We start from the raw sequence: 14393 nt of genomic DNA, 5'->3' as shown, positions 1-14393 counted from the left end.
TTGGAGCCCATCATACAGAGTGAAGTAAGTCAGAAAGATAAAGACCAATACAGTATACTAACGCATATATATAGAATTTAGAAGGATGGTAATGATAACCTTATATGCAAAACAAAAAGAGACACAGATGTACAGAACAGACTTTTGGACTCTGTGGGAGAAGGCGAGGGTGGGATGTTCAGAGAGAACAACATTGAAACAAGTATACTATCAAGGGTGAAACAGATCACCAGCCCAGGTTGGATGCATGAGACAAGTACTCAGGGCAGGTGCACTGGGAAGACCCAGAGGGATGGGATGGGGAGGGAGGCGGGGGATCGGGGTGGGGACACATGTAAATCCATGGCTGATTCATGTCAATGTATGGCAAAAACCACTACAATATTGTAAGGTAATTAGTATCCAACTAATAAAAATAAATGAAAAACAAACAAAAAATCCCTTTTATGTGACTCTCCCAATAGTACAAAAGGAATGAAGGCAACAGAAGTGGCAATATAGCCTAATAGTTAAGATCTACACTTTGGAATAAATGGTATCCGAAGTCAAAAAAATAAATAAATGTTGTGTTGAGAAGCCCTATTTAATTGTCTGTTGAGAGCTATACAGTCTCATCTCTGGGGGAAGAGAAAACCCAGCTCAGAATGGAGCCTGGAGCAGTCAGAAAAAAACAAAAACAGATCGAGACTCTGACTATGGGAGAAATAGCACTTGGGTGAGAACTCTACAGCTGATTCCCTTTAAGGGGCGAGCCCCCCAAATCCTGGGTCCCTCCTCTGTGCATGGCATTCTCCCCCATTCCCCTCTCCAGGCTCACACGATTATTCTTTCTCCTTCCCTAGTCTTCCTGCTACCCAGGGAGCGCTCATCAGGCTTGGGACTAAAATTGGGAGTTAAGTGAGGCATAGCGTCAAGGGCTAGTCGGGAAATTAGAGATCATGCCTGATATTTCAAACAGAGGGATTTAATACAGGGAGTTACGCACCCATTAGAAGACTAAAAGAGCCAAAAGGGACCCTGGAATAACCCAGATATGAGCCACTAGAGAAAGTGGCGACTAAGCCTCGGGCTGGGGAATTCCAAAAGGAAGGGGTGGGACCCCTGGACTGGGAGCTCAGAGAAGAGGCGCCTGGAGGCCGCTGTTCAGATCTCGGAGGGTTGCCCTCTGGCTCATGCTTGAACCTCAGACCAAATGATGCTAAGGCTGGTCCTTGGACCTCCAGGGAGGCAGATGCTGCTGAGGTTGAGAGCGTCAGTGGGAGCTGGAGTTGGGAGCCGCGGCTGCCTTCTGGTGCTGGAGAGACACAAGAACAGGGAAGAGGAAGGAGTCCATTTTTCCTCCCCTCTTCCTCCTCCATGCCAGTTGAAATTGCTCAGAATTGAGGAGTAAAACGAACTTAATGATCCGTCCTGGACCAGCCTAGAGAGGAACATACAAAACCCCGCTTTCACGGTAATAAAGCTAGCACCAGGACTTGGCCACTTGGTAACCTCTAGGCCAGAGCTTGGTTGGCAGCAAAGGGAACCCAGAGAAGGGGCTGGTGGCGTGCGCAGGAGATGGAAGTCTTAGAGCAGCCCCGAGTTCTCGCACCGGGACCCATTGCATAGCGTGTGTGCGGCTAATTTACGTAATCCTGGCTCCCATCCACTGGGACTGGCTCAGAACTGAAGGAAGACCTAACTGTCAAGGGGTGAGGAGGGTTTAAGTAATTGCAGCTGAAGCTAGATATAGCTTCCCAGGTGGTGTTCGTGGTAAAAAAGCTGCCTGCCAATGCAGGAGACTTAAGAGAGATAGGTTCAATCCCTGGGTCAGGAAGATCCCCTGGAGGAGGGCAAGGCAACCCACTCCACTATTCTTTTTTTTTTTTTTCAAATGTTGTGTGTGTGTGTGTGTGTTTTGAAGAATAAATAGTCAATTTTATTGGGCTCAGACTAGGAATCCACAGCCATGGGTATACATATATACCCTCTCTTTTGAACCTCCCTCCCCTCTCCCTCCCCATCCCACCCCTCTAGGTTGAATCAGAGGCCTGTTTGAGTTTCCTGAGTCATACGGCAAATTCCAGTTAGCTATTTTACAGACAGTAATGTAAGTTTCCACATTACTCTTTCCATACATCTCACCCTCTCCTCCCCTCTCCCCACGTCCATAAGTTTATTCTCTAGGTCTGTTTCTCCATTGCTGCCCTGTAAATAAATTCTTCAGTACTATTTTTCTAGATTCTGTATATGTGCATTAGAATACGTTGTTTATCTTTCTCTTTCTGACTTACTTCACTCTGTATAATATGTTCTAGGTTCATCCACCTCATTAGAACTGACTCAAATGCATTCCTTTTTATGGCTGAGTAATATTCCATTGTGTGTATGTACCACAACTTCTTTATCCATTCATCTGTTGATGGGCATCTAGGTTGCTTCCATGGTCTGGCTATTGTAAATAGTGCTTCAGTGAACAATGGGATACATGTATCTTTTTCAATTTTGGTTTCCTCGGGGTATATGCCTAGGAGTGGGATTGCTGGGTCATATGGTGGTTTTATTCCTAGTTTTTTAAGGAATCTCCATACCGTCTTCCATAGTGGCTGTATCAATTTACATTCCCACCAACAGTGCAAGAGCATTTCCTTCTCTCCACACCCTCTCCAGCATTTACTGTTTGTAGACTTTTTGATGAGGGCCATTTTGACTGGTGTGAGGTGATATCTCTTTGTAGTTTTGATTTCCATCTCTCTAATAATGAGCGATGTTGAGCGGCTTTTCATGCGTTTGTTAGCCATCGGTATGTCGTCTTTGGAGAAATGTCTGTTTAGGTCTCTTTCCCACTCTTTGATTGGGTTGTTTGTTTTTCTGGTATTGAGCTATATGAGCTGCTTGTATATTTTGGAAATTAATCCTTTGTCCATTGTTTCATTTGCTGCTACTTTCTCCCATTCTGAGGGTTGTCTTTTCACCTTGCTTATAATTTCCTTTGCTATGCATAAGCTTTTAAGTTTAATCAGGTCCCACTTGTTTAGGTTTGTTTTTATTTCCACTACTCTAGGAGGTGGGTCATAGAAATCTTGCTTTGATTTATGTCATCAAGTGTTCTGCCTATGTTTTCCTCTAAGAGTTTTATAGTTTCTGGTCTTACAGTTAGGTCTTTAATCCATTTTGAGAAAAATGTGGAACGCTTCACGAATTTGCATGTCATCCTTGTGCAGGGGCCATGCTAATCTTCTCTGTATCATTCCAGTTTTAGTATATGTGCTGCCAGAGTGAGCGCCCGCTTCACTGTTCTCGCCTGGAGAATCCCATGGACAGAGGAGCCTGACGGGCTACAGTCTATAGGGTTGCAAAGAGCTGGACACGGCCAAAGCAACTTAGCAGACATACACTTGAGTTGCCCACCTACACTGGGAAATTTGCATGAGAGAAAGGCTTCAGAGCTAAGCCTTGCCTGCCCCCCAGTTCAATATTAAAGTAGGCAGTGGATGGGATGGATAGAAGGAAAAAGAGGGAAGGGGGGAGGGAGACAAAGGGAGAGAGCAGGGAAGGAAGAAAAGGATGGAGGGAGGGGAAAAGGGAGTAGCAGGCAGGCTAATAAAGCCTTGCTCCAGTTCCCAGCTGAAGGGCCGAGTAGAGTGAGAATATAAGTGTACAGTCTTTCTGGCCTGGCTCAATAAGCACTCTCTGCAGAGATGACGATGCTAATAGTAACGAGGTTTGTCTTGGTTTCTTCGCTTAATAAATATTCGGAAATGGTGGACACCGAGCTGCCCTAGAAGACAGAAGCTGTGCTGGCCGTGTTCTTCTGGCCCTCGTCCCAGCACGGGGGCCCCTGGGATGCTCAGGGTGGCTGCTCCCATCTTGGTAGCTTGTCCCCCGGCCTGTCCCTGCCTGTGGCCAGCTTCCCACCGACTCAGTGCCCTTGACCTCACACTTGCTGATGGTGGCAGGACACCTGTCAGGCTGGGCAATAGTAATAACCACCCTCGCCCTTGAAATCTGGGAGAAGAAGGCACCCACTTAGTAGGAAAGTAGCAAAAGGACTTGGACAGACAGTTCTCAGAAAGAGGAGACACAGATGGCTCTGAAACGAATGAAAAGATGCTCAACCTCACTTTTTTTTAAATTGAAGTGTCATTGACATATAAAATTATATTAATTTCAGGTATATAAGGAGTCAGTATTTGTATATCAACCTCAACCTGGGAAATGCAAATTACAAGCTCTAGATTGCAAAGATCAAAAAATTTAACCCCATATATTTAGCTCATGGTGACTCCTCTGTAGGGAATGGTTTGGAAGTATCTACCGAAACTGAGCCAGCCATTCTACTTGTAGGGATTTACCATTCAGATACACTTTTATACATGTGAAATGAAATATTATACAAAGATATTCATTGCAGCATTTTTTGTAACAGCAAAAATTAGAATGGACCTAATGCCCATCAGAGGGAGTCAGTTAAATTATGGTACATAAATTCAGAAATTTCCACAGCCATTAAAAAGGATGAAGAGATGTTACATGTATCTACATGGAACAATCCCCAGTATATAGAACCTTAAAAAATAAGGAAATGAACAGTGCATGTAGTATTTGTGTTCAAGATAATATATATTTCAGAATGAAAAGTTAAAAACCATTTAAATTATTTGTGTGTATATGTATGCATTTGTGTGCATGTGTATATATGGATATGTATGTTATACTTCTGTGTGCATAGATTATCCCTGGGAGTAAAAACACGGAACTGAAAACAGATCTTCTAGGGAAAGGGGTTAGGTGGACTGGACATGGAGGTTGGAAGATGGAGTTTACTTTTCCCTGCTTACTCTTTGGAACATTTGAATTTTATAATTGTGTGTTACCTGGTCGGAAAATGAATAGGGTTAAAATCTGGGGTGAAAATGCATTCTAAGCCTTGCTGGGTAGATGGTCTTTCTGGAGGGCAGGCCTTCTTCCATTGAGGGGGGGTTTATCCAGAGGCTGGAAATTACTGGAAGGCATGTGCTCAGGAATAGCTCGCCATGGCTGCCCTTCCGGCGCAGACACGGGTGATGGTCGGAATCCAGGCAGTCCACATTTCCTCCGCCCTGTCTGCTCCTGCACCCTTCACAGCCAGGCTCTCAGTGCTCTGGAGCTCTGGAGCTCAGAATGGAGCTCTGAGCACAGGTGCCAGTTCCCTTACCATTTTACCCAGCCCTTGACTTGACATCCAGCTCACAGAAACATCTTCCGCATTGGGAAATACCCTGTGGTCATGACATCTTTTTACACGGAATTCCTGTGTCTGTAACCGTAAGTCAGCCTTTTAATGTCTGCAGCATCTCTGGCCTCACCCAGTGTGTATGTAGTAAGAGCTCCGTAAGTATCGAATGATGAGTCTCAAGGATGAGTAGTTTATGATCGGATCCTTCCCAGCCATTACAGTAAGGATGGAGCCAAATCTTCCCAAATGAGACCCAGGGCGGCCCCCTAGGGGAAGGAGAAGCGGTGAAAGATGCCAACATTATAGCTCAAACCTCCACCCGGGGGTATCATGGGAGACCCGGAGAGGGGACCATCACAGTCCCCTCTTGCATCAGCAGCTACGTAGCTGGGACACAAGTTTGGAAGGACTGGATGGATGTGACGGGTCAGATGGAGGGAAGTCCAGATCCACGCCGTAGAGCCGACCCTCACAGACGCCGCCTTGTCCCTGTAGAGGAATCCGAGAAAGGGCCTGGCGGGCTGGTTCCACGCCCTGAGCTGACCCACACCGCGGGAGCAGCTGGGAACTCGGCAAGGAGTCCGGAGTCTAATAGTGCGCTCCGAGGTCACAAACAGAACCGCGTCAGAGAGCACGGCAGCTGAGATCCCTTCCCTGGAGGCCGACGACTAATCCCGCGGAAAGAGTACCGGGAAGAGAGTAAACAGTGGGGCGAGTTTCCCCGAAGGAGCCCGGCCTCCCACCCCTCCTGCTGGCTAAGCAGGAAGCCCAGAGGACTCGGCAGGGAAGGGTGCACAAATCCAATTAGTGACTGCAGCTGAGTGAAAGCCGCTCAGTCGTGTCCAACTCTTTGTGACCCCATGGACTACACAGTCTGTGGAATTCTTCAGGCCAGAATACTAGAGTGGGTAGCCTTTCCCTTCTCCAGGGGATCTTCCCATCCCAGGGATAGAACCCAGGTCTCCCAAATTGCAGGTGGATTCTTTACCAGCTGAGCCACCAGGGAAGCCCAGGAAAGCTGGAGTGGGTAGCCTATTCCTTCTCCAGTGGATCCTCCCGACCCAGGAATGGACCTGGGGTGTCCTGCATTGCAGGCTGGTTCTTTACCAACCGAGCTGTCAGGGACTCCAGCTGACTATTTGTTAATCCTAACATCCCCGAGAGATCCAGGCTGCCCTTGCCTTGTTCCTCCTCGTCTCCATGCCAGCAGAGCCCTGCCCTGTCTCCTCTGCCCCTAAAACACTGGTTTCAGCTGTGTCATTCTGAGCGGCTGGGCAGGGGAGGAAGAGAACTTAACCTGTGAGCATCCCCCGTGAGACTGCTGAAGCTTTGCTCCCTGCCAAGGCTCGCATGGGCTCAAGAACATCCAGGCTGCCCAGGTGAATGGGGTGCCAGAAGGGACCCTTGGCCGCGAGGGGCACATCCCAGCCTGGGCTCGGAGCAGGGGCAGTGCTGGCCTGTGGTTCCAGGCAGACCCCCTCAGGGCCATTGGCCAGAGTCAGTAGGAACACAGTGTTCTTCCGGAATGGCATCTTCAAGGCACAAAATGTTGTTCTCTGTAATGAAAAGAGTGTCTGAGTCACTTTATTTTTATTTGTTTATATCAATTTTCTCTCTTTTATAAAGTTCTGATAGTAGGGTTTAACCTTTGCCATTCATTAAAAAGTTTCGAGTGGAGCTCTCTCAGACTATTTTCCCCTGCTACTCCTAAAACAAGGACAGTGGATATGTGTGACTCACTTTACATGTCAGGTAAATAAATACCTTCGTAAGCCCCTCACACTAAGAATCTGCTGCATCTGGTGATATTTCTAGAACACTGCCTTCTGATCCCAGTCCAGACACGGTACCCTTCCCTCCCCACTCCTGCCTGCAGGGCTCTTTCAGTGTAACCTCTGTCTTTGTTCTTTTCCTGGGGCAGGGGGAGGGGAAGAGGATTTGAAGACTTGAATTTTACAGGGCTGTAATCTCTATTCCTGCCAAAAAGCAATTGTCTTCTGATTTCATGGCTGCAGTCACTGTCTGCAGTGATTTTGGAGCCCAAGAAGAGGATATCTATCACTGTTTCCACCTTTTCCACTTCTATTTGCCATGCAATAATGGGACTGGATGCCATGATCTTAGTTTTTTTTCTTTTTTTTAATATTTAGTCTTAGGCTGGCTCTTTCACTCTCCTCCTTCACCGTCATCAAGAGGCTCTTTAGTTCCTCTTCACTTTCTGGCATTCGAGAGGTATCATCTGCATATCTGAGGTTGTTGATGTTTCTCCCACCTATCTTGATTCCAGCTTATAACTCATCCAGCCCGGCATTGCTCATGATGTGCTCAGCGTATAGGTTAAAGAAGCAGGTGACAGCAGATAGCCCTGGCATACTCCTTTGTCTGTCTTGAACCATTCAGTCGTTCCATACAGGGTTCGTTCTGTTGCTTCTTGACCTGCATACAGGTTTCTTTGGAGACAGGGAAGATGGTCTGGCATTCCCGTCTCTGTAAGAGCTTTCCAGAGTTTGTCATGATCCACACAGTCAAAGGCTTTAGCGTAGTCGATGAAACGGAGAGAGATGTTTTTCTGAAATTTCCTTGCTTTCTCTGTAATCCAGTGAAAGTTGGCAATTTGCTTTCTAGTTCCTTTTCCTCTTTTAAACCCTGCTTGGACATCTGCAAGTTCTTGGTTCGCATAATGCTGAAGCCTAGCGTTTTAAGATTTTAAGCATGACCTTACTAGCATAGGAGATGACTGCAATTGTCCCATGGTTTAGCACATTCTTTGATACTACTTTTCTTGGGGATTGGGATGAGGACTGACCTTTTTCCAGTCCAGTGGCCGCTGCTGGGTCTTCCAGATTTGCTGACATAATGAATGCAAAACCTTGATGGCATCATCCTGTATGGATTTGAATAGTTCTGCTGGAATTTCATCTCATCCACTAGCTTTCTTAACAGCAGTGCTTCTTTTTTTGTTGTTGTTTCTAATTTATTTTCTTTTTTTTTCCCATTTATTTTTATTCATTGGAGGCTAATTACTTTACAATATTGTAGTGGTTTTTGCCATACATTGACATGAATCCAGCCATGGATTTACATGTGTTCCCCATCCCGATCCCCCCTCCCGCCTCCCTCCCCATCCCATCCCTCTGGGTCTTCCCAGTGCACCAGCCCTGAGCACCCGTCTCATGCATCCAACCTGGGCTGGTGATCTGTTTCACCATTGATAGTATACTTGTTTCAATGCTGTTCTCTCTGAACATCCCACCCTCACCTTTTCCCACAGAGTCTAAAAGTCTGTTCTGTACATCTGTGTCTCTTTTTCTGTTTTGCATATAGGGTTATCAAAAGATGGTAACAGCAGTGCTTCTTAAGGCCCACTTGATTTCGCACTCCAGAGTGTCTGGCTCTGCATGACTAACCACACCATCTTAGTAATCTGGCTCATTAAGACCTTTTTCATACAGTTCTCCCATGTATTCTTTTCATCCTTCTTGATCTCCTCCGGTCGACCAGGTCTCTACCATTTTACCCCTCATTGTGCCCGTCTCTGTGTGGATTGCTCCCTTGATGTTTCCAGTGTTGCTGAAGAGATCTCTAGTCTTTCCCCGTTTGTTGTTTTCTTCTGTTGTTAAGCATTGCTCATTGAAGAAGACCTTCTTATCTCTTCTAGCTGTTTTTTTGGAACTCTGCATTTAATTGGATGTACCTTTCCCTCTCTCTCCTGCTTTTCACTTCTCTTCATTCTTCCACTGTTTGTAAAGCCGCCTCAGACAAGCACACTGCCTTCTCACTTTCTTTTTTCTTTGGGATGGTTTCATTCACCACCTCCTATATGATGGACCTCTGTCCATCGTTCTTCAGGCACGCTGTTAACTAGATTTAGTCCCATCAATCTATTCGTTACCTCTACTGCAAATTCCTATGGGAATTGATTTAAGTCATACCTGGATGGCCTATTGTTTTTCCTGGTTTTCTTTAAGTAAAGCCTGAGTTTTACTAGGAGAAGCTGATGATCTGAACCATAGTCAGCTCCAGGTCTTGTTTTTGCTGACTGTATACAGCTTCTCCATCTTCACCTACAAAGAGTGTAACCAGTTTGATTTCGGCATGGACCATTTGGCAGGAGAAAAATGACAAACCTAGATAGTGTGTTGAAAAGCAGAGACATCATTCTGCTGACAAAGGTCTGCATAGTAAAGGCTCTGGTCTTCCCAGTGGTCATGTATGGTTGTGAGAGCCGGGCCGTGAAGAAGGTAAAACTCCACAAAGAATTAATGCCTTTGAACTGTGGTGCTGGAGAAGACTTCTGAAAGTCCCTTGGACTTCCCGGGAGATCAAACTAGTCAATCTTAAAGGTCATCAGTTCAGTTCAGTCGCTCAGTCGTGTCCGACTCTTTGCGACCCCATGAATCGCAGGCCTCCCTGTTCATCACCAACTCCTGGAGTTGGCTCAAACTCCTATCCATCGAGTCAGTGATGCCATCCAGTCATCTCATCCTCTGTCGTCCCCTTCTCCTCCTGCCTCCAATCCCTCCCAGCATCAGGTTTTTTTACAATGAGTCAGCTCTTTGCATCAGGTGGCCAAAGTACTGGAGTTTCAGCTTCAGCATCAGTCCTTCCAATGAATACTCAGGACTGATCTCCTTTAGGATGGACTGGTTGGATCTCCTTGCAGTCCAAGGGACTCTCAAGAGTCTTCTCCAACACCAAAGTTCAAAAGCATCAATTCTTCGGCGCTCAGCTTTCTTCACAGTCCAACTTTCACATCCATACATGACCACTGGAAAAACCATAGCCTTGAATAGATGGACGTTTGTTGGCAAAGTATTGTCTCTGCTTTTTAATGTGCTATCTAGGTTGGTCAAAACTTTCCTTCCAAGGAGGAAGCGTCTTTTAATTTCATGGCTGTAGTCACCATCTGCAGTGATTTTGGAGCCCCCCAAAATAAAGTCTGACATTGTTTCCACTGTCTCCCCATCTATTTCCCATGAAGTAATGGGACCAGATGCCATGATCTTTGTTTTCTGAATGTTAATCTTTAAGCCAACTTCTTCACTCTCCTCTTTCACTTTCATCAAGAGGCTCTTTAGTTCTTCTTCACTTTCTGCCTTAAGGGTGGTGTCATCTGCATATCTGAGGTTATTGATATTTCTCCCGGCAATCTTGATTCCAGCTTGTGCTTCTTCCAGCCCAGCATTTCTCATGATGTACTCTGCATATAAGTTAAATAAGCAGGGTGACAATATACAGCCTTGACGTACTCCTTTTCCTATTTGGAACCAGTCTGTTGTTCCATGTCCAGTTCTAACTGTTGCTTCATGACCTGCATACAGGTTTCTCAAGGGGCAGGTCAGGTGGTCTGGTATTCCCATCTCTTTCAGAATTTTCCACAGTTTATTGTGATCCACACAGTCGAAGGCTTTGGCGTAGTCAGTAAAGCAGAAATAGATATTTTTCTGGAACTCTCTTGCTTTTTCGATGATCCAGCGGATGTTGGAAGTTTGATCTCTGGTTCCTCTGCCTTTTCTAAAACCAACTTCAACATCTGGAAGTTCACGGTTCACGTATTGCTAAAGCCTGGCTTGGAGAATTTTGAGCATTACTTTAGTAGCCTGTGAGATGAGTGCAATTGTGCAGTAGTTTGAGCATTCTTTGGGATTGCCTTTCTTTGGGATTGGAATGAAAACGGACCTTTTCCAGTTCTGTGGCCACTGCTGAGTTTTCCAAATTTGCTGGCATATTGAGTGCAGCACTTTGACAGCATCATCTTTCAGGATTTGAAATAGCTGAACTGGAATTCCATCACATCCACTAGCTTTGTTCGTAGCGATGCTTTCTAAGGCCCACTTGACTTCACATTCCAGGATGTCTGGCTCTAGGTGAGTGATCACACCATTGTCATTATCTGGGTCGTGAAGATCTTTTTTGTACAATTCTTCTGTGTATTCTTGCCACCTCTTCTTAATATCTTCTCCTTCTGTTAGGTCCATACCATTTCTGTCCTTTATCGAACCCATCTTTATGTGAAATGTTCCCTTGATATCTCTAATTTTCTTGAAGAGATCTCTAGTCTTTCCCATTCTATTGTTTTCCTCTATTTCTTTGCATTCATCACTGAGGAAGGCTTTCTTATCTCTCCTGGCTATTGTTTGGAACTCTGCATTCAGATGGGAATATCTTTCCTTTTCTCCTTTGCTTTTTGCTTCTCTTCTTTTCACAGCTATTTGTAAGCCCTCCTCAGACAACTGTTTCGCCTTTTTGCTTTTCTTTTCCTTGGGGATGGTCTTGATCCCTGTCTCCTGTACAATGTCACGAACCTCTGTCCATAGTTCATCAGGCTCTCTGTCTGTCAGATCTAGTTCCTTAAATCTATTTCTCACTTCTACTGTATAGTCATAAGGGATTTGATTTAGGTCATACCTGAATGGTCTAGTGGTTTCTTCTACTTTCTTCAGTTTAAGTCTGAATTTGGCAATAAGGAGTTCATGATCTGAGCCACAGTCTGCTTCCGGTCTCGTTTTTGCTGACTGTATAGAGCTTCTCCTTCATTGGCTGCAAAGAATATAATCAGTCTGATTTTGGTGCTGTTTTGTGCTTCAGTCTTCTGTCAAGTTCCTTCTTTCAGGAAAAAAAAATTGGAATATAGGTGCTTTACAATGTTAGGTTAGTTTCTGTTGTACAACCTCGTGAATCATTTACATGTATGCATATATCCTCTGTCTCTCGGGCCTCCCTCCCACCTCCTCCATCCTCCCCTCTTTAGGTCATCACAGAGCACTAACTGAGCCCCTAGGCCTTACAGTAGCTTCCCGCCATCTATCTGCTTCATCCGTAGTAGTGCATATGTCAGTCCCTTTTGAAGAAGGCAAGAGGCAGTTCCAGTGGTTAAAGTCAACACTTAAAGAGACGATGGCTTAAGTGGTAAAGAATCCGCCTGCAATGCAGGAGATGCAGGTTCGATCCCTGGGTTGGCGAAGATTCCCCTGGAGAAGGAAATGGCAACCCAGTCTGGTATTCCTGTCAGGAACGTCCCATAGACAGAAGAGCCTGCTGTGGGCTACAGTTCATAGGGCCGTAGAGAGCTGGACACAACCGAGCATGCACACACAATGAGACCAGACCCGTGGGCTCAGCACCCATAGAGAGAAGCTGCATCCCGGCCACCACCAGCACCCCTGGCAGGGGCGGGGGGCGAGCAGGCACGGCCCCTGGATGAGAAGCAGCAGCCAGTCAGGATGGTGCACAGGCTTTTTTCTCCACGGGGCCTCCTGCACTCAGTCGATCCCTTCCTCGGTGTGGAGATGAGCACAGTCCACAGTAAGTGGAAGGTGAGAGGGGGAAGGTGAGAACAAAGCGGGCTCTGCCAGGCAGGAACAGTTCCTTCCCTTCCCCGGGGGTGGCTGGCATGTCTAACCCGCAGTGGCGTCCGAGGACTCCAGGAGAGATGCTGCTGTCTCTGTCGGGAGCTTGGTTGTATCATTGTGTTCTTTGCTGAGAAATTGAAGTAATTTGGAGTCATTTACCTAACAACGGCTTTTGGAAAGGAACATGTCAGAGAGATCTGCTGACATCACCCTTTCAGAGATCCGTGTGGTGTAGGTGCCGTGTCTTCTCTCCCTTTCCAGCTCCCCCGGGACATGCCTTTCGTGGTGACAGGAAACAGGATGACTGGGGTGGCCTTCCTGACCCGCTGTCCTTTGTTAATGTCTAGGTGTTCTCAGCCAACCCCCGACAGGTGCCTCTTCTCCTGGTCACACACATAAGTACAGATGATGCTTTGACTGTGGGCACTTCTGTCCATTGGCTGCATGGCCCACAGCTGGGGAAATAGAGGCCAAATGTGCATGCCTAGGGTTTCTTGATTGGGGATTTTGCAGCAATCAGAAATGATTAGGGATCTGAGAGTCTTGTGACTGAGTACTCAGAAGGACTCAGTCACCCATGTGTTTATCCAGTGACCGTTTGAACCATGGACGCCCTGATCCCAGGGACCTGGGAGGAGAGGAGCCGGTTCACAGACCCTCAGACTTGCTCCACCTCTGGTCCAGAAGGGGCGTCTCCTCGCAGCCTGTCCTGCTTCTGTCCCTGGGACGGGGATGCTCAGTGTCCTGAGCCCGTCCCAGGGATGAAGGGCTTCAGCTGCTGGTGTCCCTTTGCCTGCAGAGTGGCCCTCCCCTGCGCACCCCCAGCCCCCATCCTGCTTCCAGAGCTCGACCGTTGTATATTTGCAGGTGCTTCTCTTCTCTTCTCCAGAGTCTCTGTGATTCCAGAGAAACAGTGCTGGGGCTGCCACCCCGTGACGTCCCCAGACCGCCACTGTCCTGTGTGTGCATGCTTGGGTTAGGAAGCAAAACAAAACCCTTGAAGCTCCGCCGTTTTCATCCTAGGGCCAAGTCAACTTACTAGCGTCAGCCCATCCTCCCGGCGACCCAGGTGCTGGAGACTCTTGTCTCTGTCCTCTGGGTTTCCCAGACCCGGAGCCGGAGCGCCACATCTCGAGGGTAGGTGGGGAGTTGGGGGCCCTGAGTGTGCTTTAAGCCTCTGGGTGCATATTCTCACGGGCCTCAGAAGAGGCTCAGTGTGACGCATGTCCAGGCTGCCTGTCTAAATGCTGAGCACATGGTCAGCGCTTCAAAAATGCCTGGGGCGGTGGGGGGCGGTCTGGGGGCTTCCCTGGCAGTCCAGTGGCTAAGACTCTGCACTTCCACTGTAGGGAGCACAGGTTCGGCCCCTGGTTGCGGAGCTAAGATGCCACATGCCGTGCCAGCATGGTCAAAAAAAGAAAGACCATCAAACCATCTTAAAAACTGCCCAGGTGGGTGAGCGGTTGTCCAGGCCGGGTGGCGGGGAGCCTGCCCCACACTGCCTCCATCCCTTTCTTTTCGGGAGGCAGCTTCCAGGAGCTCATTTGCTGAGCTGTCTCTATTATGTTACGTAGCATGATTGTGAATCAAGGATGAACAAGAGCCCGAAATAGGCTGTTTAAGAACAAAAACAAGGGAAGGAGCTCTGAAGGAAGAGAAGCGCTTGGGGAGTGTGGTCCGACTGGGCAGCCTCTGGTCCTGGTGGTTGGAGTGGAGATCCTGGCCGCGGTGGCAGGGACGGGCTTCTGGCGGGTGGGCCCCCACTCATCTGGTTCTGGAGAGAGAAAATGTGTGTTTTCTTGGCACCTCTTTCCACCTGCACTGTCAGGATAAGAAGAAGCGGC

At 47.3% G+C, this 14393-nt stretch overlaps 1 protein-coding gene and 1 non-coding gene across 5 annotated transcripts in view; one reads left to right on the top strand and one right to left on the bottom strand.

The window, feature by feature from the left end:
* The window catches only part of HHAT (hedgehog acyltransferase), a 344241-nt gene that overhangs the window by 318067 nt on the left and 11781 nt on the right, over positions 1–14393 (top strand). The window lies entirely within an intron of this gene.
* Positions 3159–3265, bottom strand: LOC136170048 (U6 spliceosomal RNA). The gene has a single exon (XR_010663506.1). It is a non-coding gene; the product is annotated as a U6 spliceosomal RNA (small nuclear RNA).

This window comes from Muntiacus reevesi, chromosome 5 (genome assembly GCF_963930625.1).
Source record: "Muntiacus reevesi chromosome 5, mMunRee1.1, whole genome shotgun sequence".
NCBI lineage: Eukaryota > Metazoa > Chordata > Mammalia > Artiodactyla > Cervidae > Muntiacus > Muntiacus reevesi.
Note: the sequence above shows the minus strand (reverse complement) of the source record. Positions and strands in the feature narration are given on the sequence as shown.